The sequence below is a fragment of the Polypterus senegalus genome, chromosome 10 (genome assembly GCF_016835505.1).
Source record: "Polypterus senegalus isolate Bchr_013 chromosome 10, ASM1683550v1, whole genome shotgun sequence".
NCBI classification, from domain to species: domain Eukaryota; kingdom Metazoa; phylum Chordata; class Cladistia; order Polypteriformes; family Polypteridae; genus Polypterus; species Polypterus senegalus.
The window spans coordinates 41824416-41836692 of record NC_053163.1 but is presented as its reverse complement, the minus strand read 5'-3'; the positions used below and the strand labels follow the sequence as shown (position 1 = coordinate 41836692).

The following is a 12277-nucleotide window of genomic DNA, read 5'->3' as shown; positions in this document are numbered from 1 at the left end:
ACAATAATGTGCAGTGAATACACTTGACTTGAGCATTCATAGTTTTCATACTCTTTCTCCGTCTCTGTTTAGCATGCGTTTGCTCAGAGGTTGATGAACTTAATGCTTCCTAAGAAACTCTTCTGTTCTCCACCCTAGTGGCCCGCTGCTTCTCTTCTTTCGTCGGCATCTTTTCGCGTTAAAACTGATTAAGTTAGTTTTTGTGTTGCAATTACTTAGTGCATTTTCTTTAATTTTCACTTAAGCTGGCACTTACGTCTTCAATCTGCCTCAAGAATGATTAAAGATATGAAGAGGTAGGGGAAGTGATCACGAAGGTGGTAGTAGAATGAGAACAGCGCCCATACGCATGTGCAACACAGCCGCCCCGCTGCGCACTGCAGAGAGTTGATTCTACAATAAAATAAAATAAAAAGGTAAATAAAAATCATCACCCCGAAAGCGTATAGTAGATGTCGCATAGTATACTGTATGTGTACCAAATTTCAAGTCAATAGATGAAACAGTTTGCAAGCTACAGGTAATTTAAAATCCGTGACAGACAAACGAACAGCCACAGTAGCGTATTATATAAGAAGATTAAACAGGCCTCAAAGATTGGAACCCAAGTGTCTGCCTTTAATAAATACAGTTTGGTTTTGTGATATTACCTACTTTCTCAGTCCTTCTAGCTAGGACTTTGGAGAGTATCTTAACATCATATGATGCACATTGTAACAAGTCCTTATTTTGCTCAGGAAAGACGGTAATTAATAATTGGCAAAACGTTTGAGGTGCAATTTTATTGTCTCTAGCTTCTGTAATGAAATTTGCAATTCTGTATTAAAACCACAGTGTACACAACATCATGGCAATGACTGGAAGAGGGAATAATGGCAGGGTACACCATCTCCCCATTAGATTTCACTATGGCAATTGAAGTAATCATCCAAGCTTCAAAATGGATTGTAGGTGGACAACACCTGCAGTCTAGATAGCGATTACCTACCCATTCGTGCCTACATGGATGACATTACCACCCTGATATCAACCGTCACATGTACCAAGCTTTGGATGGAAAAACTGCATGCCAATATAACATTGGTAGGGATAAAGTTGAAACCTAGCAAATCCAGGAGCATATACATTGTCAAAGGAAAACTGATGGACCAGAGATTTCACATCGAGGAAACATTAATTCCTAAGGTGTTGGAGATGCTAGTCAAGAGCTTATGACGATGGTACAACGCAAGCCTCAAGGACTCAGACCAGAGTGATGATGAAATATGAAGGGAAGAAACCATCAAAGGTCTTGCTATTATAGACAAGACCTCGCTTCCTGGCAAGATGAAACTGTGGTGTCTGCAGTTCGGGTTGTGCCCCACATCTGTGGCCTCTAAAGGTGTATAACATTCCCATTTCCACAACTGAAAAGCTGAAGAGGACAGTCAGTTAATTTATCAAGAAGTGGCTAAGTGTCCCATGGTAATATATATCGTTGTCATACAAAATTTTGTAAAATATCACCATATATAATATTGCTGATATTGCTCAGTCCTGGTTACAACATAAACAAAGCAATAGCAACAACAGCAGCAGTAATAATAAACTTCAGACAGGTGTAACATTGGAGGCCTACAAATAAAATTAAATGATCAATAAGGTAACAGGATTGGAGTAATAGGCTTTGACTGCATTGTTAAAGGCCAATTTAATTCAAAGTATACTGTAACAGTGCATTGTTGGGATAGTAAGATTGCCTTATTTTCGACTTTTGTGAGGATATGGCAAAAGAAAAATCACAGGTAAAATGTTCAATACAAATCAATGTACCTTGATTTCATATAATTTTTGTAATATATCAACTCTATGAGGGCTGAATATTTTTCCCCCAAAGACAGTTTCTGAAAAGCAACGGTTTCACACAGAAATCAACATAAAACGTCTGTTGCTGCATGCTATGGCTGCCTGTTTGCCAAGAATGTACAGCAGGCTTACTGCCAAGGCTGTCTTCGCGTGGCGGCAGCAGCAGCGGCGGTCACGGTCGGAGTGCATTGCAATCTGGTTTCTTTCTCTTATTGTTAAGTAGCAGTCCTACCTGGCAAACATTGTCAGTACCACGATTAGCTGGGGACCAATCAGCTGAAGCTGGAACCTCGCATTCGTTTTCGATCACTTATAGCAAAACTGGAATCCGACAAGTCATAGTCCAGTTCAGAGATAATAATAGGCAAAACGGCGTCCACGAACAATTTTGCTTTACGCATTTGCTTTGATCTCTCGCCAGATGTCAGTTCTATTTTGGCTGTTGTTTGCGCCTTGCTAATCATGTGAGCGTAGGAATCTTGGTCAAACCAATGAATCTAACTTTCCTTCTAGCAACGAGAGACCAACTAAAACATAAAAGTTGGTTTTGTCACCGTTTACTGTCGATTACCATTGTCAACTCCTCCTTTTGACAAAAGTCGACATCAGCCCTGAAAGAGTTAAGTTGGTCAGTTTTTCCAGATTCCCACAACTATTTGCATACAAATGGAAAAGATAGCTAAAATATTTTCATTACACAATATAGTATTCTATTAGTGGCCTGTTGAAAGTGTACAGAAAATGTGCTCTAGAACGATAATTTCTTATATTAGTTTCTTTATAAGCATTCTTCTAATTAGTTTGAACAAAACAAAATCTTGTCAATGGCACAATATAAATGTTTGTCAGGTTTCAGTGTCCCCCCCATTGGGTCTCCATAAGACAAAAAAAAGGAAGGAACTTTAACAGAAAACATTTTCAATTTATATTTTCCACCTGGTAAATACAATTTAGGGTGGTTAATGCACCCTTGCTGGTGCTCTATTTTAGGGTTAGCTCATGCACACATCCCCAACTAGTATCAATATTTGTGATGTGATGAGAAAATCAGACTACAGAAAAGAAAAAACACATGCACATACTAAGGGACTACATGCAAATTCCATATACACTGACCAAACAAAGTCAGTCTCCTGATGATATGAGGTAGTGTTGATAATCACTGTAAGGCCAAAACCATATGCCTTACTGTGTCAGTATGGACTTAATTTAATACAACAGTAAGGCTGCACACCTATTTTAAATAATGCTGGGACTATTTTAACTAAGAATTTTTTTTCTCCAGGTTAGCTATGTGGCAAAACCTTTAAAAGCTGCAACTGAAGCATCACCTACAGAAAGATAACCTACAGCAGGACTATTTAATTACAAATTCAGTTGGGCCAAATTTTCAAACCAAGAAATTTTGCTGAGCCAGACATTTTCAGAAACCAGTAAGCAGCAGATAAATTTTAAACCAACACAAATGAATGCATTGAAAAACAATGTTTACTCAATGTTTCCCTTTTGGATTTGGTCACATCTGACACAGGCACATCAAAGTGCTTTTTAAAATAAAAAAACTATATGAGGTAGTAGAATTAATTTTTTTCACTTTTAAAATAAAAACAGATATATATTTTGGTCATATCTGGCCTAGGCACTTCTCAAAGTACATAAAAATCAAAGAAGAGTACAGAATTAGTAATGCTATTTGTTTCCCTTTTGAAATAAAATATTTTGGTCATATGTAACATCACAAAGTGCATTTAACAGAAGAAAAAAAGAACTATCAATGCTATCAAGTGCATAAACCCATAACAAAAGATAACAGGAACTAACACACATGAATACAACGTTTACTGCACATTGAGGGAACACAGGTTCATTTTAAATCATCACATGTGATTAGCAGTGCCTTTTTTGTAAACCATTTATATTGCATTTTACTCACTACTCAAAGCAAATTAAAAACTCCATGAAGGGAGGACCCGGGACACAAATTCATGATCTCCTTATTACGAGACAGCCACACTACTATTACACTCCCTACATTATTCTACAGTACATCATATTGCACTTGATAGTTTAAAATTACAAACACAGAATTTTCTAAATCCAAGACTATTAAGCCCAGGTTAATAATGAGTTCTGCTTTCTATAAAACAGTTGCTATATAGTTCTACAAAGCAATTAGTGCTTAATTTGATCGAGTTTTAAAGGAAATTCCAACCTTTTTGCATGTTTTCATCAAAAACAGTTTTTCTAGGCATACAGTTCTTTGCTTTGAGTATCAGTGTCTGAATGTCATCCATGGAACAGCCATGAATCCACAGGATCAGAGTGTGTAAGTCGAGGGCCAACCAATCATAGGAATAGAAGAGTGTAAACAGTGCTCGTCAGTAAGGAGGTTTGCACTGGAGTAACAATTAAACTCATTTGCAAAACCCAACATTCACGCACCCTTGATGAAACTGGAATACAACTGAGACTTGGCAGACACAATCAATTATAGAATCATTTAAATTTGTAGTCTATATCACAACCAGTTGTTGCAGCTGAGATGACAGTACAATGCACTGGCATGTACCTGCATGCACACCAAAAAAAAAACAACACAGTATTAATAGACTACTACCACCTTTTCTAAACACAGGGCTACAAACGGCAATGCGTTTTTCTTCTTTTTTCTATGCATTTCTAGCAGAACAAAAGAGCTAGGCCACTCAGAGGTTGCTATTAGGCCGCATATTGTGCGCTTGCAGGAATTTGAATAGGCTAGCCATACAGCATCTTCTGTTCTACCTTCTAAATATGTTTTTCTAGGCAATCTTAATCTATATATATGGTTCGCGGATTTCTGCGGACAATGGGTCTATGTTACATGCTTCCTCAGTTCGTTTCCCCAGTTGATTTCATACAAGGGACGCTATTGGAGGATGGCTTAGAAGCTACCCAATCAGAGCATGTATTACATATTAACTAAAACTCCTCAATGATATACTTCCCGCGCGGTGCTTGATTGTTTGCTTTTCTTGGTCTCTCACCCTCTCTGACATTCTCTGCACCTGACGGAGGGGCTGTTTGCATAGAGGATACGGACGCTCCTCTACAAAATGCCGCTTTATCGCGGTGCTTCGGCATACTTAAAAGCATGTATTGATTTTTTGATTGTTTGCTTTTCTTATCTCGCACTCTCTCTCTTTGACATTCTCTGCTCCTGACGGCGCTCCTTTGAAGAGAAGATATGTTTGCATTCTTTTAATTGTGAGAAAGAACTGCCATCTCTGTCTTGTCATGGAGCACAGTTTAAACTTTTAACTAAAGGGTGTTATTTCATGTCTAGAGGGCTCAAATAATGTTAACAGTGTGGGAGAGTTTATAAGGGCTTAAAATATATAAAAATAACCATACAAATATATGGTTTCTACTTTGCGGATTTTCACCTATCGCGGGGGGGTCTGGAACGCAACCCCCGCGATCGAAGAGAGATTACTGTATATACAGTACAGGCCAAAAGTTTGGACACACCTCCTCATTCAATGTGTTTTCATTATTTTCATGACCTTTTACATTGGTAGATTCTCACTGAAGGAATCAAAACTATGAATGAACACATGTGGAGTTATGTACTTAACAAAAAAAGGTGAAATAACAGAAAACATGTTTTATATTCTAGTTTCTTCAAAATAGCCACCCTTTGCTCTGATTACTGCTTTGCACACTCTTGGCATTCTCTCAATGAGCTTCAACAGGTAGTCCACCTGAAATGGTTTTCACTTCACAGGTGTGCCTTATCAGGGTAATTTAGTGGAATTTTGGCTTTTTCGCCCTAATTCTAAGCGGTATGTGTGGAGACAACCAGGCACTGCTCATCACTTGTCCAGTACAGTCCCCACAGTGAAGCATGGCGGTGGCAGCATCATGCTGTGGGGGTGTTTATCAGCTGCAGGAACAGGACGACTGGTTGCAATCGAGGGAAAGATGAATGCAGCCAAGTACAGGGATATCCTGGACAAAAACCTTCTCCAGAGTGCTAAGGACCTCAGACTGGGCTGAAGGTTTACCTTCCAACAAGACAGTGACCCTAAGCACACAGCTAAAATAATGAAGGAGTGGCTTCACAACAACTCTGTGACTGTTCTTGAATGGCCCAGCCAGAGCCCTGACTTAAACCCAATTGGGCATCTCTGGAGAGACCTAAAAATGGCTGTCCACCAACGTTTACCATCCAACCTGACAGAACTGGAAGAAGGAATGGCAGAGGATCCCCAAATCCAGGTGTGAAAAACTTGTTGCATCTTTCCCAAGAAGACTCATGGCTGTATTAGCTCAAAAGGGTGCTTCTACTAAATACTGAGCAAAGGGTCTGAATACTTAGGACCATGTGATATTTCAGTTTTTCTTTTTTAATAAATCTGCAACAATTTCAAAAATTCTTTTCTTTGTCTGTCGATAAGGGGTGCTGTGTGTACATTAATGAGGAAAAAAATTCATTTAAATGATTTTAGCAAATGGCTGCAAAGAGTGAAAAATTGAAGGGGGTCTGAATACTTTCCGTAAGGGGTGCTGTGTGTACATTAATGAAGAAAAAAATTAATTTAAATGATTTTAGCAAATGGCTGCAATATAACAAAGAGTGAAAAATTAAAGGGGGTCTGAATACTTTCCGTACCCACTGTATGTATGTATGTATATATATATATATATATATATATATATATATATATATATATATATATATATATATATATATATATATATATATATATATATATATATATATATATATATATATATATATATAGATAGATAAAATAAAAAATAAAAAAATAAAATTTAAAAATAAAATCCTAAGACTAAAATTGCAACGATTTTATGTGACTTTTTATGTCACGTTTTTATGTCACGCTTTAAATCAGCCTTATTTTTAAAACCTACATATATATGTTTGGTATCACTCTTTTCAGAATTTATCAATTTTTAATGTGATCTTGTTAGATTTTCAGATTCTTATTCTATTTTTAAATTATAAACTAAAAAATATCAAAAGCTCGCGTCCCGCAAGATGAGACTTTGTGCCAATGGATTTAAACACGCCCGCGGCCGGATATAAAAGACAAAGAGCAGATGACAAAGACAGCTGCTGTACAGGCTTTAAATGTTTGAAACTCCATACAAGATGCAGATCACGCGGCATGGCAGCAGCAAACCAGCAGCTGATCGAGCAAAGAGATTTTTTTTTTTTAAAAAGTGTATTTGTTTCCCATTTTGTCACCGTTTAAGAAGGGTTTCAGAGGAGCGACCGTGTCTCCTTGGGGTGCATTCAGCCCCCCAATTTCACAACATGAGCGACAGACACACGAAGTGGCTGGCGTAAGCCCCCTAGCAAGTCAATAAAAGACAAAATGCCAGCGCAAAAAATGAGATTAAACATTTTAGAAGATCATGGAAAGCAATACCAGGAACATAGTACCTCAATACATGCTTTCATAGTTTAATTCATCGGACACTGGATCAACAAAAGCAGATACGAGAAACGATATTGGACAAAATGACAGCAATAAAGGTGAAAGACGCAGACAAGGCATCCAAAATGGCAAGCCTTTTGGAAAAACCAAACACTAAAGGAGACAATAATATTGAGTGTTCTTGGAGCATCCTTGATAATACTTATTGTGAAAATGTAGGTGTATCAAAATATCCTAACTATATGTATCAACAAATGACTAAGTATCAAAGTAAAACATTACTGATGGCAAATGATAATCCTTTCCAGTGATAAAAGCTGCAAGATTTTTGAGGGTAACCTCATTTCACACAGCTAGTATCTATGCATCCTAGATATCCATCCAAGCAGAATGAATCAGACAGCTGGAAACATACTGAAAAAAAAACACAATCAGTACTAGACTTTAAACATGTGGATCACATTTAAATTTGTAGTATATCATTTTTAATTGCTTTAATCATAAGCAATATACCTGTACATTTATTTAAAAGTTTGCATAATTTATTTAAACATCCTTTAAATTTATACATGCACACACAAACCAGGTGCTTTTTATGGATTAATACTGTCTTCCACAGGTTGATCTGAATTCAGCAAATGAAGCATGCTTGTTTTATGTTAGATATAATAACTGCTGTTAGGAATAATTTTGTGCAGCCAAACAAATACATTAAATGTTTGCATGGCATTGTTTTTTAGGGTGTTTTTTCTTTAGGAGTACTGTATGTCTCCTTTTTTATTGCTGCCCTGTCTGTAAAGTACCATATAACATTATATGTACAATGTGCATAGACAATGACATTTTTTCTTTGAATATATATTTGAATAGTAACAATGTTAAAGAAACAATATATAAATAGTATTTTTGGGGAACTTTGACATCCCTAGTGTGTATTATACAGTAGAACACTTGTTAATTGCTAAATTTGAGGTTTTTACATTTTATTATTAAAAATCACTAAATTTTACAGTGATTATTTTACATCGAACAATTGAAAAAAGACACTTTAATATCAGTGTGAAAACAGATCTCTGCAAAGTGACCTAATTAACTACAAATATAAAAAAATATTAAATTGATCACATAAATATTCACCTTCAAGTTGGTATTTAGTAGAAAAGCACATTTGGCAGCAACTGCAGCTATGGGTCTTCTAACACCCTATGAAGTGGGAAAGAGGGCACAAGAGTAATAACTGGGACTCCTGTAGTTCTGGACTGATCAGGATCAGAAATTAGAGCTTTTAGACAGGGAGGCACAGGTACAAAAAGGATGCATCTCAAAAGCAAAAAGTTTATTTATAGATGCACATTAAAAAAGGGTCACATGGACTTTTTACACAGCAATGCACCGCAATGATTTAAAAAAAAAAGTCCCCAAAAGAAACAATAAAAATACATACACAAATTGTTGCCAGGAGGAAACTTTGCAATAACACAAATGGGATGATTAAAAAAACATTACAAAGAAGAAAAGTCTAGATACAAAAAGTGCACCAAAAACCCAATTCACATAAATACCTTCCCCAAACACTATATTAGAAGATACACACACACACACATTAAATTTATATGTATACACACCACAGGTCAAATGTTTTACAAAACCCCTGTTTTTCCAGTTTTTATTCAAATGTAATCAAATCAGTTGAAATGGTGAAAAGGTAAGTGGTAAAATACCAGTGGTTTAAATCTGAAGTTTAGGCTAAGCAAAAACTGCATAGCAAACAATTTGCACAGGTGTCACAACTTCTGTTGATTACTTAAAAGCCCTGTGCCTGTCTTAAAGCATAGTTGGAACAGACTTACATAAAGTTTTAAATTCCAGTGATAATGGCAAGAAAACGGCAATTAACAAATGAAAGGAGAAAGAGCATTATCTATACTAATAAAAGGCAAAGCCCTCACTCACTCAATCACTGACTGACTGACTGACTCACTGACTGACTCACTCACTAATTGTCCAACTTCCCGTGTAGGTAGAAGGCTGCAAGTTGGCAGGTTTATTCCTTACAGCTTACTTACAAAAGTTAGGCAGGTTAATTTTCGAAATTCTACACGTAACGGTCATAACGGTCGACAACATCCGCCATGCTGAACTTTCTTATTTATGGCCCCATCTTCACGAAATTTGGTAGGCGGCTTCCCTGCGCTAACCGAAACCGATGTACGTACTTATTTCGATGGTATGACGCCACTGTCGGCCGCCATATTGAACTTTCCAACGTCACTAATTTTCCAACTTCCCGTGTAGGTAGAAGGCTGAAATTAGGTGGTATGATGCCACTGTCGGCCGCCATATTGAACTTTTCAATGGTCTTTGTTACTTATGGGCCCATCTTCAAGAAATTTGGTACGTGGGCTCCCAATGCTAACTGAATCCTACTTACGTACATATATACGTCTATAGCCTGCGGCTTGGTCACCGTGTGAGGCGGCGTTGGGTCCCCCATCCCAACGCCTCCCACGTTGTTGGCTGCCTGCCACTATAAGGCCGTCCATCGCTCCAGTCTCTACATTCCCTTCCTTGCTTCGCCACGGGATTCACGTCTCCCTGCTGATAACTACAGCCTTTTTATTTAATCCACGGCTTCTCCGCTGTTTTATTGTTCATTTATTACGATTATAGTTATTGTGTAGGTATTTTAGACTTACTTTACATTGTTCAGGTACCCATTTCCTTTATCATTCCAACCATACCCCCATTAACATGTCTATCGAGGTGATCACCATCGATCAAAGAACTGTCACTTACCGAGTGGTTTCCATGCCCGGAGATGGCATCTACCTTTTCCATTCTCTTTGTTACATATTGCACAGCTATATCAGGCTCACTCTTGAGGAACATTGTGAGCTATGTATTGAATGACTGGGACAGGTTCAAGGTGTGGACTGATGACGGTACAGGAGACAGTTATATTACACAGGAGCACTAGAAGAGTGAAATGCTTAAGCCCTTCACCTATGCATCTGCATGTGAGTTGATGGCTGCCAATGAATTGTTCGGTTGTCGCTTTCAAGTGTACCGAAATGGCCAAATATTTTACACCTTTTGAGAACCACCAATGCCTCTTAAACATCTTAGATTGACAGGTGACGATTTCAGTAGTGGACACTTTGATGTTTATGAATGTTTAAACTCTCAAAAGCTGGATGTAAAGTTATTGATGAAACAGGTTGTATACTTACAACGCTTGACAGATGCCAAATGTCTCTTCAACACAAGTCCTATAAATACTGTCGTAATTAAAACAAACGATGAAACTCAAACCAATTATGACAGCAGATTTGAAACAAGATTACTGTTCACATGGCCAACTGTACGTTGCATGCTCAAGAGTAAGCTCAGCGCACAGCTTGGTCATATTACAACCGGAGGGCCGAACCCACAATGTGGTATACAAAGAGATCCTTAACAATTATTGGTTTATTTTCCCTCACTTTAATAAGGTTTAATTTTCTTCTTAATAAAAATTTTAAGGCAGTACTTCGCCGCTGCGAAGCACGGGTATTTTGCTAGTTACCCTTATAAATGTAGGTCCTTCATTTAGAGAAAATGCCAAAAAAATAAATAAATAAATGAAAATGTCACTGTGTCCTACACAATCCAAAGCAATTATAAATTGGAAAAAAACTATGATAGGAAGAGATCTGGCAGACCTGAAGTCACAAACTAATCAGAAGACAAGTTTCTGAGGGCCACCAGCTTGTGTGATAAGACGCCTCACAGCACAACAGTTTCATGCACAATGTAACAGTGGTCAAAAAAAGCAAGTCCCAGTTTCTACTGTGAAGACGAGTCTTTGTGGTGCAGGTTTGACAGGGCAAGTAGGAGTAAGAAAGCCACTCCCTGAAGGAGAAAACAGTGTCTTAAAATACCGGCTGTGGACTACTACAAACTGGAATTAAGTCATATGGAGCAATGAAACAAAATCTGAAATCATCGGTTCTTTATGCAGGGTGTTTGTACACCGTCAAGTTGGTGAAAGGACAGTTTGTCAGTGTGTCCAACTGTCACAAATGGAGGAGGAAGTGTGATGGTCTGGGGTTCTTTTGCTGGAGGCAAAGTTGTTGACTTGCATAGATTGACTGCCATTCTGAATCAAAAGGGTTACCACAGTTTGGCTGTAATATCAGGAAAAGGAGACTACTTTGAATGAATCAAAAAATTGAATACAAATTTGTACATTTAATTATTTCTTGAATTTTTTTCTTAATTTTCCATTGTTTACATGTTCTAAGCCTTTATTTAATGAATCATTAACGCTACTCACATGCGATTTTGAGTGGGTATGCAGAAAAGATGAAATTTGAAGGAAACTTCTCAGAACACTGACAAATTGAGAACATGCAGCAGACAGCATCTGGATATGGTAATTGAACCAATGATGCTTGAATTTTAAAAGTGCAGCCACAATGCTTCAAAGTTGTATTACACAGTACTTACAACATAAAGCACAGCATTGAGTCCTTCAGCAAATGCATCATTCTCATAAGAGGCAAAACTATAACTCAAGATCTTTATATTCCATTATCACTAGCATTCTATAATTTATGTTCAACTAAATATTTTATTTTGAAAACATTTCCCTAGTAGAAACCTCAAGGCATACTGCATGTCAATCAAACAATCTACATGCAGTCTTGTAGAATCCTGTGCGTAACAATGTGTAAAAATGTGTAAAGGTGAGCTGACACCCAAGCAGAGTACTTCCTGACTTTTGCACATGGGTGTGACAAGTAATACAAGTGCCTAATAGTAGACAACTATACATCGCTGAAATGGTCAGAAATAAAGCTATCCAATGGTAATGAGTTTTTCACTGTATGTAGCGCAACGTAGTTATGATCTTTGATAAAAGCAGATTTTCTGAGATGCACTTGCATTGCCCATCTTGTCATAAACTTATGTAAATCACATATTTTACTAATTAAAAAGAG

General features: G+C 37.4%; 1 protein-coding gene across 2 annotated transcripts in view; it reads right to left on the bottom strand.

Annotated features, from left to right (window-relative positions):
- Nucleotides 1-12277, bottom strand: part of chm (CHM Rab escort protein) — a 283130-nt gene that overhangs the window by 251494 nt on the left and 19359 nt on the right. The window contains exon 2 of one of the 2 annotated variants that reach the window (XM_039765766.1): nt 8433-8498. The exons of the other annotated variant lie outside the window; for it this stretch is intronic. The gene's annotated coding sequence lies outside the window, so the exon portion shown is untranslated. The remainder of the gene's footprint in view (nt 1-8432; nt 8499-12277) is intronic. 2 annotated transcript variants of the gene reach the window in all.